This window comes from Rhamphochromis sp. 'chilingali' (assembly GCF_963969265.1).
Source record: "Rhamphochromis sp. 'chilingali' genome assembly, chromosome: 2".
Lineage (NCBI taxonomy): Eukaryota > Metazoa > Chordata > Actinopteri > Cichliformes > Cichlidae > Rhamphochromis > Rhamphochromis sp. 'chilingali'.
Window position 1 is genome coordinate 62,879,026 of NC_137930.1, and position 23,019 is coordinate 62,902,044.

General features: G+C 37.3%; 1 long non-coding RNA gene across 2 annotated transcripts; it reads left to right on the top strand.

The window, feature by feature from the left end:
• The first annotated feature begins 4,899 nt into the window (after nucleotides 1–4,899).
• On the top strand, nucleotides 4,900–20,879 carry LOC308392995. 2 transcript variants are annotated; one of them, XR_013970893.1, is made up of 5 exons: nucleotides 4,900–5,091; nucleotides 5,221–5,261; nucleotides 5,340–5,512; nucleotides 10,907–10,953; nucleotides 18,770–20,879. It is a non-coding gene; the product is annotated as an uncharacterized lncRNA (long non-coding RNA). The 2 variants fall into 2 exon arrangements; XR_013970894.1 differs by having other exon boundaries at nucleotides 4,905–5,261.
• Nucleotides 20,880–23,019: the final 2,140 nt, after the last annotated feature.

Here is a 23,019-nt window from a genome sequence, read left to right on the forward strand (position 1 = left end):
AATAAATACAGACCCGTGAAAGTTGGCAGTATAGCAAACTGGGCGTGGTGGTGATGGTAGTGAGAACAATAGGGGTGGGATGAAGCACTTTCCCTATGAGTTTGATGGCATGCATCATTGAAGATGACAAAATGTAAAAATTGTTTAGACGACCTTATTAAATATGTATGAAACTGGATTTTCAAGGAGGGTATAGACAGGGAAATCCATCACTGCATTGTAAAATGTCAAAATACTATTAAAGTATGAATATTTAGTATCATTTTTCCTGCTGCTGCGCCGAGTGCTACAGACAGGAGAACACTGAAAACACAATTTTAATATTACATGTGACTTACAAGCAAAGTTATTTTTCTTTCTTTGGTTTGCATACATTAATTATAGCCATGGTTGCCTTATATCACATGGAAAGGGTGTCATGTGGTGCTGGATCGCTTCTAGATAAATAGATCATCGTAATACCTACACTCGGTGAGACCACTTTGAGATTCTCTGCAAGAACTCGTCAACAAACATGAGCAAATTGACATTGGAACAGATTTGGAACAATAGTGTTTACAACTACTCAATTAGAGAGATTAGTCAACCTCTCCAAGGTCACCAAAACAAAGGCGCGTTCATGTTGTGTAATCCCTCTAAGTCAGCTATTAATTGCTTCATGAATGTCTGAGGACTAAAGGGCATTGTCATGGGCCATGGCTCATGGAAATGTCATTAGGGTTGTAGAAAAATTTACCAAACCATTTTCTCAAATCCTTACCAATCAAGACTCTGCAACCATATCTTGCAAGCTTATTACACCACTCTCATCTTGTTTACTTTGCTTCCTATTGAATGCATATTGAGAACGTTGTAGAATCACACTCTGTACTTTACTTATCAAGGCCATACCACAACCACCAACAAGAGGCCAAGCAGTCATAGTTTCACAGCAGCAAATATATATCACCTGGCACAATGAGAGTGTTCTGAAGCACGGCTATAGTACCTCTCTGTTGCGAACCTGCCAGCATGCTGTGTTGTTGTGAGTAGGGAGCCCACACTGCAGCACAGCCTGGCTTTCTTTGGGTTATGTGAGCAGGTATGGGGGCGTATTTGCAGAGAAGAGAGAGAAAATGAGAGATAGGAGCCACAGCCAGAGAGCTGTCCCTGAGTGATGCTGCTCCACTCCCAGCAGCACCCCGTCAACTCCAAATGAGAAATTTCAGACATCCAGTGAGGTAACTCTTGAAAGTGGAAATGTTTTCCCACCACTGCTGTGTCCTTTTTTGGACAATAACTTTAAAAGTTAGTTGGCTGACCTTCAAAGCCAAGGAAAGATAATGGATTCCATTCATCTCAAGGCATGTGTTAAGTTGATTGGTAGATGAAACAGTGTGAAAATGCAAGATGAAATAAGCTATGCTGGCAACCTATCGTTTGGCTTCTGTTCTTCTTCTTCTTTATCTTCTTTTTTGCATTATGGCCTGTAGCTCTTTAAAATACAAAATATCTAGCATTTGTTAATGTGGGAAATTAAATATGCATAATAATTGGGTTGTGTTTCAGGCTTGTCTGACTTAATGATATGATCAGAGACATCACCAAAGCATCTTTGCTAAAATTAGCTTCTTGTCATGACCACATTTGTGTAAGAATACTGAATTGGACTAGACAGGCTACAGAAAATCACTGAAACAGCAAAAATAAAACACAAAAATCATAATAATCACAATAACCTGCGCAAGAAATCAAAGTCAGTGGTGCTATCTTGGTCACTATAGGCAATGCCTTTTGAAGCAAGCATGAAATAGTTTATTTACTGCAATCTCAAAATGTAATAAATAAGCAAAGAACCCACTGCACAAAAACGAAAGCTTACTCCCACTCAGAGATGAGCACCATCGTGAATGGTCGGGAACGGGCAGAGCAGGGAGAACACTACAGATATATAAATTCCTAACGTGCAAAAGTGAAAAATAAATAGTTCAGGGCTACTCCATGATGCTGAGTCATCTCTGGTAATTGCTTAAAACGAAGTTAGATTATGAGGTAGTTAAATTAGATACAGAAACATGTGGGTTCCCAGAGTACTCCATGAAACAAACTTTTCCTATCTGAAGTTGTTTTTTTGTTTTTTGAATCTTTTTGACAGCCAAATGGAAAGCCAAGTGAGAAAAGTTTAAGTCTATATAAATTCATGAAATGAATAAATAATAATAAAATATTCAACCCTTTTAATGTACAGATTAACATAAAATGAAAGCTCCACTACTGAGAAAATTATAGTTACTTTTCTGTCAGTAGCCAATTTGACTAAATATGAAATACTCATATTACTGTACTATAATTCATTTTCTCATTCCCCATTTATATAGTGATTAATTAAAAAAATATGGGCCTATGCTTCTACAACGCACAGTCCAACAGTCCAACAGTAAAAGAAAATACTAAATAAATTATTGAATTCAACTACCCGGACAGTTTAATTTGATTTGTATAGTGGGCTGCTTTAAATGGCCACACTGGACTCACAGACTGTCTACTAGAAATCCTTTTGGCACTGAATGTCTCACCAAGGTGATTCTTGTTGAAAACAAGATCAGTAAAGATGTCAGTTGCAATCCTCTAAATTTGGATCTGTTTTTCTATAATGAAAAAAATGAAACTAGAGTCTGCACAATTACTTAGTTACATCAGGTCATTAAACATATACCAAATATTCCAAAAAGCCCACACATAAAAAGAAAGTCCTCTTATCATTTTAAATGGACTTAAAAGTGTTTAGTGTGCAGTTTGTGTCTTTTCTTAATTGCTGAGGAGGACGCTCTTGCTGAAAGGGTCAGCTGTCATATTAATATGTTACCTTTGAAACAAAGCCACTTCAGAGCTGCTGAGTTGGCGATTACAAATCTGAATGTCTTTCATGCCACTGACCTACTGCGGAGACAGGTGTTGAGCATAGAAATGATTCAGTGAGGTGCTCTGAGCATGCAAGTAGTAGTAGTCAAAATCCACGTTGTTAGTCTGACTCAAAGGTTGTGGGCATAAACCTTTTACTGTACTGTGTTGGTTGCAATTTTTTTTATAAATAACCCTTTAACTAGTACATTTAACATGGAATAGATATTGATTACAGTAATATAATCCTGCAAGGAACCATCCTCATACTGTTAATTTATTTATTGTGGTGAGTGTGGCACTACCAGATTTTCCAGTGGCACTGGATAAAGTTGATCATAATCGTTTATTGTTGAAGAAATTATTGTTTGTAGTAGTGTGAATGAAGAGTTTTATTAGGTATCTGGAAATACAGTTTTTATATGGGGAATACTCAGATGTCAAGGCTGTAAAGTGCGGAGTGCCACAAGGAAAATGTTTTGGACTACTATTATGGACTATTTTTTATAAATTACATACAATAAAATAAAAGGCTTACAGCCTTTCAGTGGACTTTTGGTCTCGTTATTACTCCACTGTCCAGAAAAAAAAGGAATGATGTTCAAATTCTTGAATTCACTTTCCTGAATTCTGATAACACTAAACAAAAGTTAAAACATTAATAAAATAAAATTTAATGCCATTTACTGAATGAATGTTGCTTTTAACATTATATGGATGGTTGCAAAATTTCAACTAATGTCCATAAAAATTGTAAATGGTTACTAAATACTGTTTATTACTGTGTAAAGATAATTTAAAGTTGAAGTTGGTTGGTTGGCTGGTAATCGTGGTTCCTGTTGAGTTTTCCTCTGCTCTGTTTTTGTTTCTTTTCACCTGTGATACCATATGCTGTACAATACTGTATATCATTAACACTTTTTTAACATATGAAAAATGGGCACAAATTGGCAGAGTGCAGATGAAAACAGTGCCTCTTTCAAAATGACTAACAGACTGTGCTGGCACAACTTCATTATAGATGATACTATAAACTGGGACTCATGGCAAATAACAAGGAAACTCCAACATCATTGTGAAGTTTGCGGACGACACTACAGTGGTGGGTCTTATCACCAAAGGTGATGAGACGGCCTTCAGGGAGGAGGTCAGCGCCCTGACCCACTGGTGTCAAGACAACCATCTTACCCTCAATGTCGCAAAGACAAAGGAGTTGATAGTGGACTTCCGGAGGTGCAGAGAAGTACACACCCCCATCACCATCAACGGCGCTGCTGTTGAGAGAGTGAGCAGCTTCCGGTTCCTTGGTGTACATCTGGCTGAGGATCTTACATGGTCGGGACACATAAACAAAACAGTGCAGAAGGTGCAGCAGCGCCTCTTCTTTCTCAGGAGACTGAAAAGATTCGGCATGAGCCCCCGCATCCTCAGGAGCTTCTATCGCTGTGCCATTGAGAGCATCCTCACTGGATGCATCACCACCTGGTATGGCAACAGCACTGCTTACAACCGCAAAGCTCTCCAGCGAGTAGTGCAGTGTTCTGAACAGATAATTGGAGGTGAGCTTCCCTCCCTCCAGAGCATCTACAGGAAGCGGTGCCTGAGGAAAGCGGGGAGAATCATCAAGGACTCCAGTCACCCCAGCCATAAACTGTTCAGACTACTTCCATCAGGAAGGAAGTTCTGAAGGATCTGGTCCCGTACCAGCAGACTGAGAGACAGCTTTTTCCATCAGGCCATCAGACTGCTGAACACTTCATAGACACCTCAGCTTCACTACTGGAACTTCAACATTATGCACTCCATACTGTATATAAATGCCACTTGTTTTGCACAATATCCAACTGCCAACCTCTGTATATTTTATTTTATTGTTTATTCTATTTAATTTTTAAAATATGTATGTATGTGTACACACACAGACACACACACATATATATACATACATACATGTATATATGTATGTGTAGGGATGGGTATCGAAACCCGGTTCTTGTTGAGAACCGGTTCCCACTGTTTCAATTCCTTGGAATCGTTTGCCATTTTTGCAAACGATTCCCTTATCGATTCCAGTCGCCCCGAATGACGTCACCACGTTGCGGAGCGTCATTTACCTGGCAGGAAACACGGCGCCAGCGGCTCAAATGCTCAAAAGCTTGGTTATACTTTACGAGAACGGATGACAACAGGGCAACTTGCAATACTTGCAAAGTAGGTATTTCATTTAAGGGAGGAAACACTACGAATATGCAAAAGCATTTGCTCACAAAACACGCGATAACCTTAAATGAATGTCGTGTTTTTAATTCCGCTCCGGACTCGTGAATCTCAACCCAGCAGCAGCGGTAACGTTTGCACGTCCTCTCCCGTTAATGCGGCAGGTAAATAATCAACTAACAGTGCATATTATGTTAGCGCGATCTGCCTTATTACAAAACCTGCCATTACTGTGCATTTAGGTGACCATGATGAGACAGACAGAGTCTGGCTCAGATGCTGGCAGTTCTCACTGCAGTCTACCGGTAGCGTCTCCTTTCAGGCCAGGATAGACGAAAGTCACCGAGCAGTGACTCAGTTTGTGGTCAAAGGCTTGCACCCATTTGCCACAGCAGATGCCCCCGATTTCACTTTGGTAAGTGAATGTGTTTAATTGTAGGCAGGGACATTACTGGATATTCTTGTGTAATTGCTACAGAATAATTTATGTTACACTTTGTTATTGCTACAGAAGAATATTTTATTTTATTATTTTACATTTACATTTTTTTTCCTGGGGACCCTGTGACACCCCATTGAAGAGCCGTAGGCTGGATCTCTTAAGATCTCACTGTTGGGTTTGTAAGGCCAGGTTACTCCTAAATTTCTATCTTGTTCAAAGAGAAGATAAAAAACAAAGTTCTAAGCTAATCGACCTTAGTGTTCTCCTTTTTTAAAAATAAGAATCGATAAGAGAATCGATAAAGAATCGAATCGTTAAACAGAATCGAAAATGGAATCGGAATCGTTAAAATCTTATCAATACCCATCCCTATGTATGTGTGTATATATATATACACACATACATATATACATGTATGTATGTGTATATATATATATATACACACACACACACACACACACACACACACACACGTAGATATACATATTTAGTATACACATTCAGTAATGCGCATACACTCTTATATTGTACATATATTTATTCATATAATTCTCAGATTTAGCCATTCTTATATTTTGCTTGTTCTTATGTTATTGTATTTTTACACACCTCTGTTGCTTGTGAAGCTCGCACACAAGAATTTCACTCGCATGTACTGTACAAGTGTATCTGCACATGTGATGTGACAGTAAAAGTGATTTGATTTGATTTGATCAAACTGCGCACTTCCACCTTAGGGGCAGGGATAGCTCAGTAGGTAGAGTGGTGGCCCCATGATCGGAAGGTCGGGGGTTCAACTCCACTGAACGGCTACCCTGAGGTACCCCTGAGCGAGGTACCGTCCCTACACACTGTTCCCCGGGTGCTGCATTGGTGGCTGCCCACTGCTTCACTGATTTTTATCATTGATGTTTATAAAAAAACACAGAATAAAAACAAAAACACTAAATGATGTTATAAAGTCCTGAAAAATAAAACACGTGTTGAATTTGACAAAACTATACCTCAGGAGTGTGTAGGTGTTCTGTAGGTCAGTAGGATAAGTGTTTAACTAGTAAAAATGATAAACTGGTCAAACAGCTTTTCAAATTCATTGCATGTTTGTCAAAATATGGAATTACTTTTTAGATTGAGAAGTGATTAATTACCTGTTAATGTTTACTTGTTTGGTATATACACAACATTGCAATCATTATAAAAGCTGTATTTGAGGGCCTGTTATGACACTGTAACTTAACATCCTGTTTTCCAATTAGAGCAAATAAAATAATAATAGGACTTCTTTTGGCAATGAGTTAATTACTTGATCTTACTCAGGAGACAAAGTAAAGTCACCATGTCCCCTTAATTTGCAGTGCGATTGCAATTAAATGCACATTTTATAAAATTACAACATAGTTAATGCACTTTCACACTAATGCACTGACATACATAGCTAAAGCTATTCATTTTTAGGAGGGCTGAGCAAACATAGATCCAAAGCTTCTCTGTGTTTGACTTCACTTTGTGTAGTGCCTGCATTCATCTACCTGTTATAGAGTGTGCAAACAATGAAAAAGCTGGAAAGGATTTCAGATGTGACTGAAAAGGTACCCAAGAGGCACGCTTTTGTAGGACTTTAGGAACTCTATATCCAGGCAATTCTCTACCTCTGTATGCTCTGAAATTGGATCAATAGCATTTAAACCCTGATTTCTGGGGTTGGATGACACTCTGAGAGAAATTTTATGCATCTATACATTCTTTTGTGAAATTCTGTATCAATGGAGCATGTTCAGGCAATATTTTTCACATGGATATTTTCCAATATTCTGGAAATGCAGGTTCCCTGCATTACATACACCAGATTTGCTGGTTTGTTTATGATCGTTGTCATGTTGTATGGCTCAATCTCTGCACAGCAAAATCTCCAGTGTTAAATTAAAAGTAACCTAGTCAGTTTTGAAGATTAACAATGGCTAACACTGAGCAGTGCTGATTTTCTAACACTGGAAAATAACTCAAAATGTTAGAAATATTCCAGTGTTAGAAAATCAGCACTGCTCAGTGTGAGCCATTGTTAATCTTCAAAACTGACTAGGTTACTTTTAAACATATAACACTGTCAAAAGTGTTAATTTAACACTCAACAGTGTTGTATTTAACACTCAGAGGTGTGGACCCATATAGACACTCTCCAGTGTTAATTTAACACTGGAGATTTTGCTGTGTGCTGTTTGTCAGGTGACCTCACATTTTAGAACCCTTTGCTATTTATAGGAGTTCATGGCTGCATTGTGCCCAGGTTCTGTCACTACAAAATAAGTCAACCACTGGCCTTGACAGCTGGTATGAGGTGTTGTTACTGATAAAGTGGTAAGTGGTTTTTACCGACCTATTCATTGCTATATCTTCACTTTGGTCTTATCTGTCCAAAGGACATTGTCCCAAATGTCTATGTAACTTCAGTTCAGTTCAGTCTTTCTTTTAATTGTCTTGTCACAAACTTTAATATTTAATTTGAAAACTTACATGATCTGTAGATTCTGAGATGTAACTCATGTGGCATTGTGTTAACACATACCTGAATGGGCCAGCTCAGCACACCTAGCTTTTATGGAGGTGGTCACACTAATGATCCTTCAATCAAAGGTATTTGATTAGCAGCACATGACTGTGACTTAACCTCTTAATTGCTATGGAAGTAGTATGATAAAAAACACCTTTTTCATGGCGTTATACTGTAGATTTACACAAACTTTTCCTAATCTAATTCCTAATCTAGTTACATAACAGGTAGTTTTTGGGTGGAAGTTTCAATTTTTCAAGTATTTCCATCATCTCACTGCTGACACTAAAGTTGTGTTAAAAAATACTTCTGTTTGACTCGACTGATATGCCTATAACTTGTGATTCTAATAAACTGCATTTCCCTATTACCCTTAGATGCAGAATTTTTATTAACCCTGAACCTAACAGACTTTCTTTTTAATCTCTATTTGGACTTTTTGTAATGATAAAGTTTTCCTGACTGTTGACTAAGTTATGTATTTAAACAGTTTTTTTATCTCTTTTAAGCAGTGCGTTAAAGGCCTTGAGATTTCGGCTTATAACTGGCAATGCATCATTATTTTGTGAGAGTTAGTTTTTGTTAGTTTTTTGACATGGCACTCTTGAATCAGATTATTGCTACTCTTCTTAAAAAATCATGAGCCCTTTGTTCTTGTGGGACGTGCAGTAAAGACTAAATGGTTCCATGCTATTTCCAAACAAAAGTTTACAAATGCTCATTTGGGATGGAATTTCATGGTAATTTTGGACTTTTAATGATGTCTTTGAACTGCTCTTTTTCAGAGTAGAATGACTGTACAGCATAAATATTTAATGACTTTAAAACAGCAAGAATTGGGTGCACGAGATTGAATTTATTTTGGGTTCTTTGAAAACTTCATCTACACTTTGGTTTGAGGCAGAAAGCAAAAAAGTACAGGTAATACTTGCTAAACCCTCCCGAAAGCCATCCATGTAATGCTACCAAGTAGTTAATTCTGGGAAAAAAATATTCTAGTTTTCACCAGGACACAAAACATTATAAATGTAGAATAACTGGTCAAATATTATTTTTAAATTTGTGAATCATTTCTTTTATTATTATTATTATTTTTAAAGGAAATAGTCCCAAAAGTTTAAAGATCATTATCTGAGTAACATTAAATGCCCAGCAGGATGTAGCAGGATGATGCCTGCTCTTGCCAAAATGAGTAGAAATCAGTGCTGAAAAAACTATTATTTAGTGTTTGTACAAAAGTACAAAAGTCACTATGAAGGATGGATTTAAATAAGTTGCCTACTTCTTTAACAGACTTATTAACAGTGATTGTAACAAAAGTACTGACACAACCAGAAAATTGTTGTAGTCGTAATGAACTGAGGAAGTGATGCCTTTGATTGTACTTTTGCATTAATATTTTAAGGCTTACTGGTATTTGGTATGAGCAGTGTGAGCATGAAACCACAACAATGAAAGTGGGTGTCTCACCGTTTTGCAGAAAAAAAAAGGTCGAAAGTTGATAGCGACATCAAAAGTCAATTAATTTAATATTAGTTTTGCATAATCATCTGATGCTGACATTTTTAAATCAAAGCTTTTGAAAACTTTATTTTAAACTTGTAAGACAATGCCTTCATAGTCAACTGTGCCCAGTCACTGCTAGGAGGAGACAATGATGGATTCAGTAATCACCACAGTAATGTTGACCTTTTAAGGGATCGCCTCCTTGTCGAACAAAAATAAAACTACACACAGAAGCAAGCTTGTCTTCTGTTAATTGTTAAAGTCTAGGCTCAAATTAGTAATTAAAAACTCACCAAAGCTTGATAATGTTGTTGTATCTTTGGTGCTCTAATGAAAAGGCACCAAAGAGAGAGACAGATTCAACAATGAAGTGGAAAGATCCTGCAAGTTAATAGTCATCTCTTAAGTGGTTGATTATAAGTACTATCTTAGCTGTAAATTCCATCCTGAATGCTTTTCTCCAGTAATTTTGCCTACTCTTTTTTATCTAGTAGCTAAACACGTACCAGTACTCCCCATTAACCTTAAGATTTCCATGTTAGATATTCCTCCCTGATACTCAAATGTACACACCTTTTATACGTTTCTAGGATAGTAAAAAGAGAACGAAAGTTAATAGCGAGAAAGAAAGAGAGAAAGAAGACTGAGTAGGCTTTCACGGAGGAAAGACTATTCCCTAGAGGAGACGTGGACTGAATGGCGTAAATGAGGGAAGCATGGCGGCCATTCCTGTAGCCTCATTACAGTAATGGAGATCCATCCGTTCTGTCAAGGCCCCCAGAAAATCTTCTGTGACATAAATGCCTTCCTTCTCATGGTATTCTACATCAACAGGGAGAAGAATAAAGTAGAAGCACCTTCTAGTTTCATGATGCACAAGAAGATTTGTGCATTTGGTTGAGTATTAAGGCCCTGATTAGGGTCTTGTAGTCTCTGTCAGAGTCCATAACGTTTTGTAGGGGTTGATACTGTGGCCTTGGTGGGAAAATTGAGATACATATGCTTCCGGTAAAGACTGGTCTCATCGCTGTCGAGTCTCAGGCAACAACTACGCTGATCATCTTGTCTGTGGGGGGAAAAAGGAAAATCTGTAGGTTGATTTCACATTCTTTTAGTTGATATTATCCACTTAGAGATACCAGGACTCTTACCAAAGTAATCCATTGCAAGATTTTGAAAATAACTTGTTACTGGTGGGTTGGGGCGTGGCTCATGCAGTGTACATGTGAAAACAAATTTGCTAAAGTCTCAGAAATATTGAAAAGAAGATTATTTGCTAAAATATATGTATGTTTTTCTCATTTGACAATCAGGAATTACCTGGATTGCTCTAATACTGGGGAGCAAGTTACGATACAATGTAAGTAGTACGTTTTTTTATTATTTAGAAATACATTTATTGGTTACAAACTTGGTCATCATACTGTATGATAAGAATGACTCATAAATGGATCATGGATCCATCTGATTCCAATTTAGTCTTCTTCACAAATGAAAGTTAGTTATGCTTTCATCTGTTCTGGGACCAATACTTTTAAAATTATACATGCTTCCCATAGGGAATATTATTAGAAAAGACTCCATCCATTTTTATTGCCAAGCCGATGATACTTAGTTATATGTATCCATGAAACCCAACAACACACATCAATTACTTAATCTACAGGCATATAAAATTTTCTTCTCTTAATTCAAATACAACTGAGGTTAATATATTTGGCCCTAAAAATATGGTGTCAGACTGGATATTTACTCAGGATCTTTTTTTTCATTTGTAAAATATAGTTTACATTTGAAACATCCTGTCTAGAAGTGATGCTCAAAGAATTGTTCATGCATTCATTAGTTCTATGCAGAATTATTGTAAATCATTATTATAAGTTTGTTTTAAAAGGTCCATAAAAAGTCTCAGTAGATGAAACAGATGGCGGTCATGTCCTGAGCCTGGTTCTGCCAACGGTTTCTTCCTGTTAAAATGGAGTTTTCCTTACCACTGCTGCAAAGTGCTTGCTTATTGGGGTTGCTTAATTGTCAGGGTGTTCTTCAATACTGTAGGGTATTTCCTTCACATTATAAAGAGTCTTGAGGGGACTGTTACTGTGATTTGGTTCTATATAAATAACTCTGAAATTAACTGAATTGAACTGAATATTGGATATGTAGACACAGAACATGTCTTTGTGAATCACAGTCATGTATGAAATGTGTTTACATGTGCACAAGCCTGATTTCTGCTCTTGCAGCTAGCCACAAATTGATGTCGACATAGCCTTATCACCAGGTTTGCATATGAATACTCCTGACTGCTTCATTAATCTGTCAACGAAAAACTGTAAAAGATGAAGCACAATTCCACCTCTTCAGATTAGTGAGGTTCTCAGAGCAGCGATCCTTTTGCATAGCCATTACACGTGGCTGTAGCTATTTATAGCAACCACCCTGTCCTTTATTATTTAATTACTCATGCACCTGCCAACTATCACAACCCATTATACTTTATCTCAATCAATGTCATCACACTTTGGAAACATAATCAGTAACAATTTGCGTATAAACACTTTGAATAAGCCAGAATTTAGAAAGAGGTTCACAACCCCCCCCCCCCCCAAAAAAACAAACCCAAAACAAAACAGAACAGAACAGTAAATGAAACCTAGGATGAACTGTTGAGACAATGAAAACACCAAGACTATACACAAACAATAGTAATAAGACTGATTTTACAAAAGCCTTTTCTAATTAACAGGAAAATACTGTGTGTGTAAACAGCCTAATTTCTACTTCAGGTCAATTCACATTATTTTAATCAAAAGGAGAAGACTATTGTCTTTTTTAAGCCACTGAACTCATGGTATTGTGTCTGGGTGGATGAGTGACACATGTATTGTTAGGCAGCACTGTTCGACTTTTTTGTAAACCAATAAATCCTTTGCTGGCTGTATAACTTCTCAAGGACAAATTGTATGGGACTTGAGGGAGTGAATATCACAAGTTCAGATAGGACCCAGAAGCTGCCTGCAAAAGTAATATCTTGCAGCAGTAAATGGAAAAAAGGGAGCATGAAGAGGACCACGGATGCCACTTATTTGGTGTCTTTGATAATAAATGCAGCTCTCTTCACTCAACAGCTCTGTTTTCATGCTCACAGGAAGGTCAGAACTTTGAGTAATACACAGTAAAAGAAGAAAATTGCGCATTGCAGTTTTGTTCTGCCTTATTCTTCTTAGAAAATTAGCCATGAATATCTGACCAATTCATAAATGCATCCGAAATGTACACGTGCATATGCATATGTCTTTATCACTCGGGCTCCAGGGATGTTCTTGTCTAGAGAAGTTAAGATACCAATTCAGTCACGTTTAAAGCTTGGAACTATTTATTTTTCATTGATAACTAACACCCTGTATTCCACTGAAAAGAAAAATGCTTTCAAACTGTATGCTGATTCATCCTCTCCAAGCCTATCCATACCACTTCAGCGTACTCCATCCTATCCCACACCTCCTCCCCCGAGTTCACCCAGCTTGCTGTACCATTTCCATACTGTGTTCACATTCCTTACAGTGTGGCATTATCATCAATAGTCATTTAGAAGAGGGCTGCTTTCCACTCCACCAGATGCAATGAAGATTCATAGCTACCATTTCACAGGGTTGGGGGAGATGGAAATTGTGCACATACACCACTGGCTGTTGGGTTACTACTGTTTGGCCTTGCAAGTCCTGTGAGGTGGATGGGGACAGAAATTGAAGACAAATGCTCAGAACTGTAAATGAGCGGCAATTCTGAAAGATAAGAAAGTGAATGCTGTGCATTCCAATATTTGCACTGAATATATATGAAAGATGCATTATGTATAATAAAGATATATAATAAAGATGGAGATGTAAATGCATGCTTTGGGAATCAAACCACTGATTAACCTGCAGCACATTATAAAAGCTGGTCAAGCTGGCAAGGGGGCCATATAGTTAGAGATGCTTGAGCTGGTAAATGATTACCATACAAATCAAAAGTCTGGACACACTCACCAATTCATATACTGTAATTAAGATGATATAGGTCTTAATATGTTCTCACTGACTCCCAATAAAAGAAAAGAAAATGACACTAATTCAGACTCAGCACCAAAAAACTTATTTGTTCAAATATTTTTTTAAAGAAAAAAAGTATCACATAGAATATCAACAAAAAGATTAGATTCAGTCAATGTAATTTAAAATATTCCACACATTAAAAGAATGTGGGTGGCATGTCACAGTTAAAAGCCTAAACTCTATTATCAGAAGTAAATAGGTTTACAGTGGCTCTCACCTTTGTCATTCACCATTTCTGTAAGTGCCTTTTTTAAAAATATCATTTTAACTCCACCTGATAATGAGGTTATTTTGTGAAATACTAATTCTTGGTCATTGAAGGTTCTAATTAGATAAGCTTGGCAACTGTTATCCACTTCTATTAACCTTTGTACAGACACCTTATCACTGTTGTAGAAGCTTTAAAGTAGCTAACACCAACTGTTGATAAAACAGCACTTTCATTAATGGTATGGTTGCACTGAAATAACCCAGACAAGACTTCAATGCACTGTTGAGGTTTGCATTATAGTGTCTATAGTATGGATTTGAATGAGAAAAAAGAACCTAGAGCAATGGGAATGATTGAGCATAAAGACACAGTCAATAACCTGTTTTATACTCTAAGTATGAAGTACATTTTGACAGTGATATGTAGGATATTCCTTTAAGAGCAAATAACTTTATTTCCATAACTAATTGATGGATGAAGGACGTTTTATCATTTGTTCGTTATTTTTTTTTCACACTATTTCCTATCATACCCATAAACTTTGACCACAGATTTGGACTCAGCACATGGGTTTTTAGCTGCCACCGCGTTGTTTTTGTGGAACCAGAAGTTACCATATTTGGGCCAGATAGTGACTTGCTATGTTATAAGCTATGTCTAAAGAGCTTGGTTGGCAAGCTGTATTCACAATATCCATAGACAGACAAATCTGCTAATGAGTTCTAATTACTGCTAATTAGTATACCAAAAAATTATAGAATTTCACTTGCCAAAACTGTAGCGCAAACACCTTGGATGGGCTGTACGACACAGCAGGCTAGAGTCTTTGTCAGATAACTCTATTAAAATGCTCTTACCGGCAGACATCAACAACACAAATGCCACGGAGAGCTGGAGTTCAGTAAGTTGAATTAGAGGAGGTGAAGCCTAGCCAACAGCAATTGGCTACAGCTCCCTACATCAAAACATGTATCAGTCAAAGCACTCACATCCCTAACTGTAATCGTTACTAGTATAATTCCTAAATGGGTTTTAAAAATATTTATCCACTTTGAAGTCATTGGAATAAATAATATATTCAGAGACCCAAAGGCTTTTTTGTAACAGGCTGTAAACCTGTTTTTTTTAAAAATGCCATTCATTTAAACATGGAGCTCTATGGGGACTGACTCGCTGTTGGAGCCAGCCTCAAGTGGCTGGCTCCAACAGCGAGTAACTGCAGTTTTTGGCTTCATTTTTTCGTCCTGGAGGTCATTGCTTGATCAGACTTAGATGTTCACAGGCTTAACATCATAACTCGGCAGAGACAAATCCATGAATAAGTTTAAGGATTGCAATGCACGTAAGAAAGTAATGTTACAGTAATTTAAGTACTAACACAATGGTAATTATGTTTTTTTCGTATATAACATAGTTAATATGAATTAAACATTAAAAATCAACATTTGTTTCTCGTTTCAGAAAACTAAATGTGAACTGAGTTAAGCTGTTGCCAGATATGTTAGTGTACATTTTTTTTGTTAATCCACAGAATCCCATGTTGCAAACTATTATTTATATAAAGTTGAATCATGATGAACTTCAATGGGACTGAGCTACAGAAGTTTAGAAGGGCAGCAGCTGCCCCATCTCTCCTTTCTATTACTGCAGCTGATTATAATGCTGACCTTGGTGGGAAGTTTGTCACCATGTTTAGAATGAAAATTTCTAGATGTATGAAAAAAGCTTTACTGACAAGCTTGGTTTCAAGTAATGTAATGACTTTTGCTCTATTTTGTTGGTTTGTGAGAGTCATTTGAGACCTTCAAATCAGGTCTCATTGCTCCCCAATTTTACACCGATCAATTTAAAACCCCCAGTGACCACTGAAGAGGTGACAAAGCTTTTTAACCTACCTAAAATGTAACATTTTATAATATATTAAAAAGAAATTATGCTCTTTGCAACTCTCCTTCACTCTAGGTTCTTAGAAAAATTAGTTCTTGGAGCCAGCACATGGTTAAAATAATGAGATATGTATCTCTTGTCGTTGATCTATGTACAGATAAACGACAACAGAGAGTGTGAGTTTTATTCTTGTACACACAAGAGTTTTTGGGATATGAATTATGACCAGCTTTCAGGAGATGCTTTACAGCATGTGCTGTGTAAGTGCACTGGACTGTCAGAGTGCTTTATCATTTTCAGTAAACGCAAATGCAACTTACAATTTTACAGTTTTCACTTGATCATTTTTTGAGGATACTTTATTAGCATCAGAGAAAACTGGGTGGAAGATAAAATGACGTAGTGTCAGGAAATAACTGAAAACTTTTCAAAGAGGCAATTAAATTTGACGAAGATTTTAATGTGTAAATCTCCAGTGCACCGCTTCAAAGCTGAAAGTTTGGTATATCTAAAGCAAAAGCACTGTCCAAATAGTGTGTGTGAATTGATGCCTGCCTCATCGTTCCACCTTCAGGAGAGTAGAAGAAACGAAACAAGAATAATAAAAAGAATGATAAAATGCTAAAGAGGTAATTTACCTGGGTAATGACCTTTCCCTGCTTCTGATGATTAAGGATGAGGTATGGTGATGAGTCCTGATAAGGGAAATGTGAGCCTGATTCTATGACTGTGCATAAAGCAGAAGGAAAAGGATACCACCCCAACTATCACCCGGGTTGGAGAACAGAGGACTCTCACTTGAGATCACTTTCACATTTTCACCCTACAGCATTAATTAATAGTCCTTTTTCATGGGTGTTGTAGCATGCAGATACAAAGATCACTCCATTTGCTCTTTTCCTGAGACCCACTGTAATAAGTCAGCTCCAGCCCTCTAATAAATCTCTTAGAGAACTGAAGACTAAGTAATGACTAAAACTGGTGCTCTAGCTCCATAAGGTGTTGCATATTAAACTGTTATACTTACTGAAATAGCGTGAAAGCTGTGTTACAAATGTCAGAAGGTGGAAATGAATTGGCATACAATCGTCTCTTCTGGACAGCTGTGTTAACAGACATGAAACAATATAATTATATCCTTAATAGATATACTATACTAACAATAAAGGCAGGTCTAAACTGCTAAGCCTGGAAATGCATAAAAGAACGTGAGCTTCTTATTTTGGAGGGAGTGAATAGCATTGCAACTTTTTATATGGAGCTACACTTCGTTCTGGTCATCTGTGCAGCGATAGCATTCACTGCTCCACAGGGAGAGTGGCAGGCTTCACCTTTGACCGACCTGATTTGATTTTGTCAAATGTGTTCCCTCGCCCCGCCGAGACCAGACCAGCTGCTCATCTCTCCCCTGTTTCTGTTCATCATGTTTGAGCCACTGAAGAAGAGGGGAAGAATGCAGGAGACCAGCGTGAGAATAACAGGTGGAGGTTGAGTGCGTGTGGGGGTGCGTGAGTGGACCGAATCAAGTCTATCACAGTTGCCTGTCTGAGAGAGATGGTTTTATCATCCCTGGCACATCAGCATGTGTTTGAAAATCTGGTGTAACTTTCTTAGTCTCTCCCCTCCCACTCATTCTCTGTCACTTTGTTTTGTCTGCTAGAGCCTGTTCTACCAAATCCCTTGACAGTATGGCTGGAATATCACTGAATCAGTCTATATTAAGCTCTTATATATATATGAAGCTGTTAGTGAAGTGAAACCACAGCATATGAGACTGATGTGGGTGAGCTGTAATGCCTCTGGTAAGGCACTAGCCTCTCTGGTGGAGATCAGCATGAGTTACTCTGGAGAGTTGCAGCTTAGACTTCATTTATTACTGCACAATAATTAAGAACAGGAAATGCACAGCATGGTTCAGAGGTTTACTCACAGGAAGGATAGCCAAAGGAGAATATATGCTATAAAGATCATGTAGGTTTTCTCTGGGTAGGGTGAAAAAGGAAGCAACACAAGGAGAGAAAGAAAGACTGAGGAAAAGGAGGTTTGTTGGGAGGCGGGAAAGAGTCATTGAAGTCCAGTGGAGCTTTACAACACAGCCTGTGGGACTGGAACACCTCTGCACAGCATCACATTTCACACTGAATTCTTCTCACCAAGTTATTTAAACCTCTCGAGGCTGCCATATATAAAGCAGAGTGCACAGTTTAATGTGGAAACACTTAAGACTAAACTATTTAAGAACTATTCAAGTCACAGATTTTTAGAATAAACGCTTGAAGAAAAATGGTAAAAATTTAATTTAAAAGCTATAATTTCAAAATCGATACTTCCATAATACATGTACTTCTTCTGATAATCTTTATAAATATAAATATGTAAGAGCATAGACTTATCTTAGAACAAATTTATTGGATTAAAATCAGATTTGGCAGATGAAGGGACTTTAATTTTTCGTGTAGCAGTACAGCGGGAAACACAATGAATAAGCCCAATAGTAATTCGTATTGTGAGCTCCAGTAGATTTCATTTCATTGTGCATGGGCTGTGGTGAGCTGACCTGTGCTGCCACAATCTTTGTGAAGCAACCAAGTGAATTCTATAAAACATAACCAGAATTTACATGCACAATCGTGGGTGATTTTCAAACCACCAACCAATATAAAGCTGGTATAAGGGTGGAATTTGGCAAATGATACTAAATAACATCATTAGTTTAAATTCAAATTGACTCCTACCAGGGTTCTTCTAGAAGCAAATCAATTTACTAATCATTGAAAACAATCTTTTTATAATTTTGAAGCATGACCTGAACTTTAATTTCATTATTTAAACACGAAAACTGTACATACAGAATATCTCATTTTAGTGACTTTGCCCAAAAATAGCATTTAAAAAGTTTAAAACTTTCAAACCATCTTTTCGCTTATATAACTTATAATTTAGAATTCTTTGAGTTCTATGTCTTTTCTTTACAATTTCAGTGCTGCCACACGGTACCTAACCAACTGGAACAGTGACGATGGATAGCACAGTCTGCCCTGCACCGCTGCAACGTCTAACATCTACATCTTTCTTCATCTGTAAGACTGAAGTCATCACACAGTAACTCTTTTCTCCAATTGTGTGCCAAACTGCACAGAGCAGTTTGTGTATTTGCTGGTATTTGTTGAGCTGTTTGAAATGTTACATTTCAAAGTACCTGACACTTAAAAATAAAATAAACAAAGTTGTAAATACTAAAGTATGCGACTGCAACTGTGTCGACATCTGCACACGTGTCTGACAGGGATGCGTCAGGGTGGTACAATGTAGTGACTTTACTATCTACAAGTCATTCGTTGGAACGACTGCCAGACTGTAACACATGAAAAATAAACTTATATATAAATAACTTATATTTTTTAAGACATCCATAACAAAAGCTGTCATAGTCTTAACATGTATGATCCATTTCAAATTTGAAGGTTTGAACTCATTTTGAATGCCTTCTGTCTGTTGGGTATTCAAGTCAAATTTAACGACAATACCCCACATCGTACCCACATTGCAAAAATAAACAAGCCCACATCTTGATGTGGATAACATTAAGCACAGTAAAATGCATGGTGTTAGAGGTGTACATATGTGGTGCAGGAAGCACACTTGGAGGCAGAAATTCTCTTCACCCAATGAGCTAGTTTTTTAGGCTTATAAACCTTAAGCCCCTCCCCAAAATAAGCCATGCATTAATTTGTGGCACCTGGTATTTTAAGTGTTAAAAGCAAGCTTCAGAATTCTTAGTAACGTCAGTCAAGGTAATTATAACTAACAATAACACAGAACTTCTATTTTGTCAGGTTTCGCTTGGACGAACATCGTCTTCCTTCAATGTGTAGCTCATTTTTCAGTTAACTCAATAAATGTTACGTACAAATACACAAGTTTGTTTAAGAGGTATAAAAGCGTATTTGAAAGAATTAACAAGCTCCACTCTGTTTTTTAGTAGAGCTCCAAACGCTAATGCAAGAGCAGCTCGACTCGCTTGTCAGGCTCCTGCCATAGAGTGCAGGTTTAGCCAAATTGCACATTCGAGAACTACCAACACATGGAGCTCCTCTCTCATGTTCCCATGTTACAGCCTTTGTCAACAGGAGACGTCCACAAAACGACAAAAATTACAGATTCAACAGCTTGTAGTTAAGCTAGCATCTCGAGATGGCAGCTCACTGTGGCCACATGATGACAGCAATTTACAGGATGGAAGGAAACAGGCAATATGAGATCCTTTATAGGACAGAATGGGGAGAGACTGCTTTTTCACATCCATGAAATCACATCACAAAAATGATTTTCTGTCTCACACATACAAAATTAATGTTTAGACTTCGAAGAAATACATCAGGTATTTCTACAAATTTTAAACATAGAATAAATTATGTGGGGCTTCACACAAAATAACTGCAGGTGTCAGTGTGCAGGATTAATGCGCCAGACAATGTTAAACACATTTAAGGGATATTTTGATCAATTTTTATTTATTTTATGTGGGGATTCAGTGGTGCTCATATGTCATCTGATTCTGTTGGTGGGAGGTTGTAAGATCACAGATTTATTGATTGGCTGCTGTAGAGTTGCACATTCCCTTATCCATATAAGCTGTAATATTACTAAGAACCATTAATCACACAGACAGAAATAAAATGCAGCCAGACATCCTTTCCATAGTACTAAGAGAGGGGCAACACTGAAGAGTGAAGGTCTGAATGAACTACTTCATATGCTAACATCCAAGTAGTAATGTTCAGTATATATTTTTCTTTTCTTTGTCTGACGTAAGTGAATTATCTATTATCTGGTCTGGGATCATGAGCTAGCTTATGGATAACATGCTGAATCATTTGTAAATAGGCATTTTTTCTTGCCTTTTCATACAGTGTTTGATGCCCTAAATCAGACCTAAATCCATACAATGTGCAGACTGGATTTCTCTGACTGAAGTGGTGCTATTTATATGCAATCACATGATATTACAGCATTCAAACCAAATCTGTTTCCCCTCCCCCAACTGCTGTCAACTGTTTTGCCGATGAGATTAAATACATTTAAAATAAATACATTGCCATCATCATTATTTAGACTGAATAATCTTGTGTTTATTTTGGGAAAACATCCCCAAAACATTGCTTTGCATTCCTTTAAGAAATGTATTTAGACAAAGGTTTTGGGCATATTTATTCATGGGATAGAGATGAGAAATCTTTGAGGTGTTGTTGCAGCATTGCTAAGCTGCAAAGCTCTGAACTTTTTTGCTCTCTGTAGAACACACAACTAATGATTTGTGTTGTTTTGCCAGCAGCACACTGTGCTCCAGATTAGTACTGCTCACAAAGTCATTGAAACTACAGCATATTACATTGATTGTTGTGTTATAATTTTTATAGATTTTTTTTTCACTTGTTCAGTTCAGTCTTTTGACAGTTAACATTTGTTTTGATCTCATGGCAGAGTCACACTGTTATGTTGTACTGCTGCTCGTTGATCTTTCAGAAAGATATGGATCACGGAGTCTGTCTTGTCAACACACAAGAGCCTTCTCTGTCTCATTCTTCACCCATCGACTTTACTCCTTATGGTTTGAAAATGTCATTTATTGCAGGCTCTGATTGTAATTTCTGAATTTTAGCTTGGTTTCTGAAGATACTGTCCAGTATGTGTTAATTTTATGCAGGGTAAACACAGAGATTGGGCTATATATGTGAGGAAATTGGTGTGAAATCAACATATCTGCAAACACAACTCCCCTGGAGCCTTTCTTTGATCAATTATTTATGTACTGAAGAGAGCCAAGAAACTATATTTAAAGATCAACTTCTTTGCATTTTTAGTTTTTTATCTTTAAAGGAAATATGTGTATTGAGTATTTATGTTGATGCTTGTGATGAATGTCAAATGAGAAAAGCAATGCAGTTCAGGAAAGAGGAGAAGGAGATCAAATGAAAAGGAGAAAAGCCTCAGAGAGTTGCCAGGATGTGAGGTTAAGGTGGTACCATGCTGACTGAGCATGTTGAGTGTGTGTGCTCCCGTTTCCAAACTCATCATCTATCTGCCTCCTGTCGTTCACTCGCTGCTGATGGACTACAGTCATCTGAAGAGAAGGAGGAAATGTCACCCTACTGTGGCACTGGAAGGCAATCAAGGATTTTTGTAACTGGATTAGAGCAACCTGGCAACAAACAGAAATAAATTACTGAATGTGCAGCATTTCACTGGTGTCACAGTGTGTAGGATAACGATGATACCCAGTAGCATTCGATAATTTTATACTATACACGAGGACAATAAAGGTAAACAAAAAAAAGAGTGGGACAGGTAAAATGTAACGTGTGACGACCATCATCCTAGTATACACACTCACCTAGACAGTACAAATAATGTGTGAATTCAACAAGAAACAGTTTTTATGAATATCCTCATGCCATTAAAGAAAAGTCCATATACATTTGGAAAATAAAACTAAATGTTTCCTTGATATACATTTTACACCAGGGAGCACAGATGGTTTTTTTTTTTTAGCCATGCTAGAAACATGGCTCTTGGGATTTCATTGTTTGGCTGCCAGTCAGTCAGTCAGTCGAGACTTTGATGATTCGCTTTTGAAGTCATATTCTTTACTTGCATTATTCTTTGGTTGGTGACCTAAAAAAATTGTCTTCTTACCTCCAGCTTTTTATAACCTTAACATTATGATGCTGATGCTAACGATAAAGCTAACAATAAGCTAAAAGCACAGCTACGTCTATGTAAACCTTTTTATATGTTAACTTTTGATCCTACCTGTCTTTAAACAGACTTGCTGAATTAAATTAGGGTATAACAGTGCTTTCTTACGATGCAGATGGGGGGAAATGTTTGTTTATAAAATAAAATATAAAATTTTAATATCAACTGTTGATTCTAGTTTGTTATAGATAGATTGTAAAATGCATTCAAGCTGACATTATATTGTAAGGATAATTAATTGAAATATAGTGTAAACATTTTTTCTATAACGTCAAATGGTGGAGAGTCCCAGATATAAACCTAGTGGGAGTATCCCCCCACAGAGGGACAAAAGGACCCCCTGATGATCCTCTAATCGCCTGAGCCAAGGTGTGAAACTGGGTGCGGGTCCCAATCAGCCAGAGTTTCGGGTGAGTTCATTGTGAAACCTGGCCCCACCTTATCATACGAATTCCTGGGATCAGATGGCCCA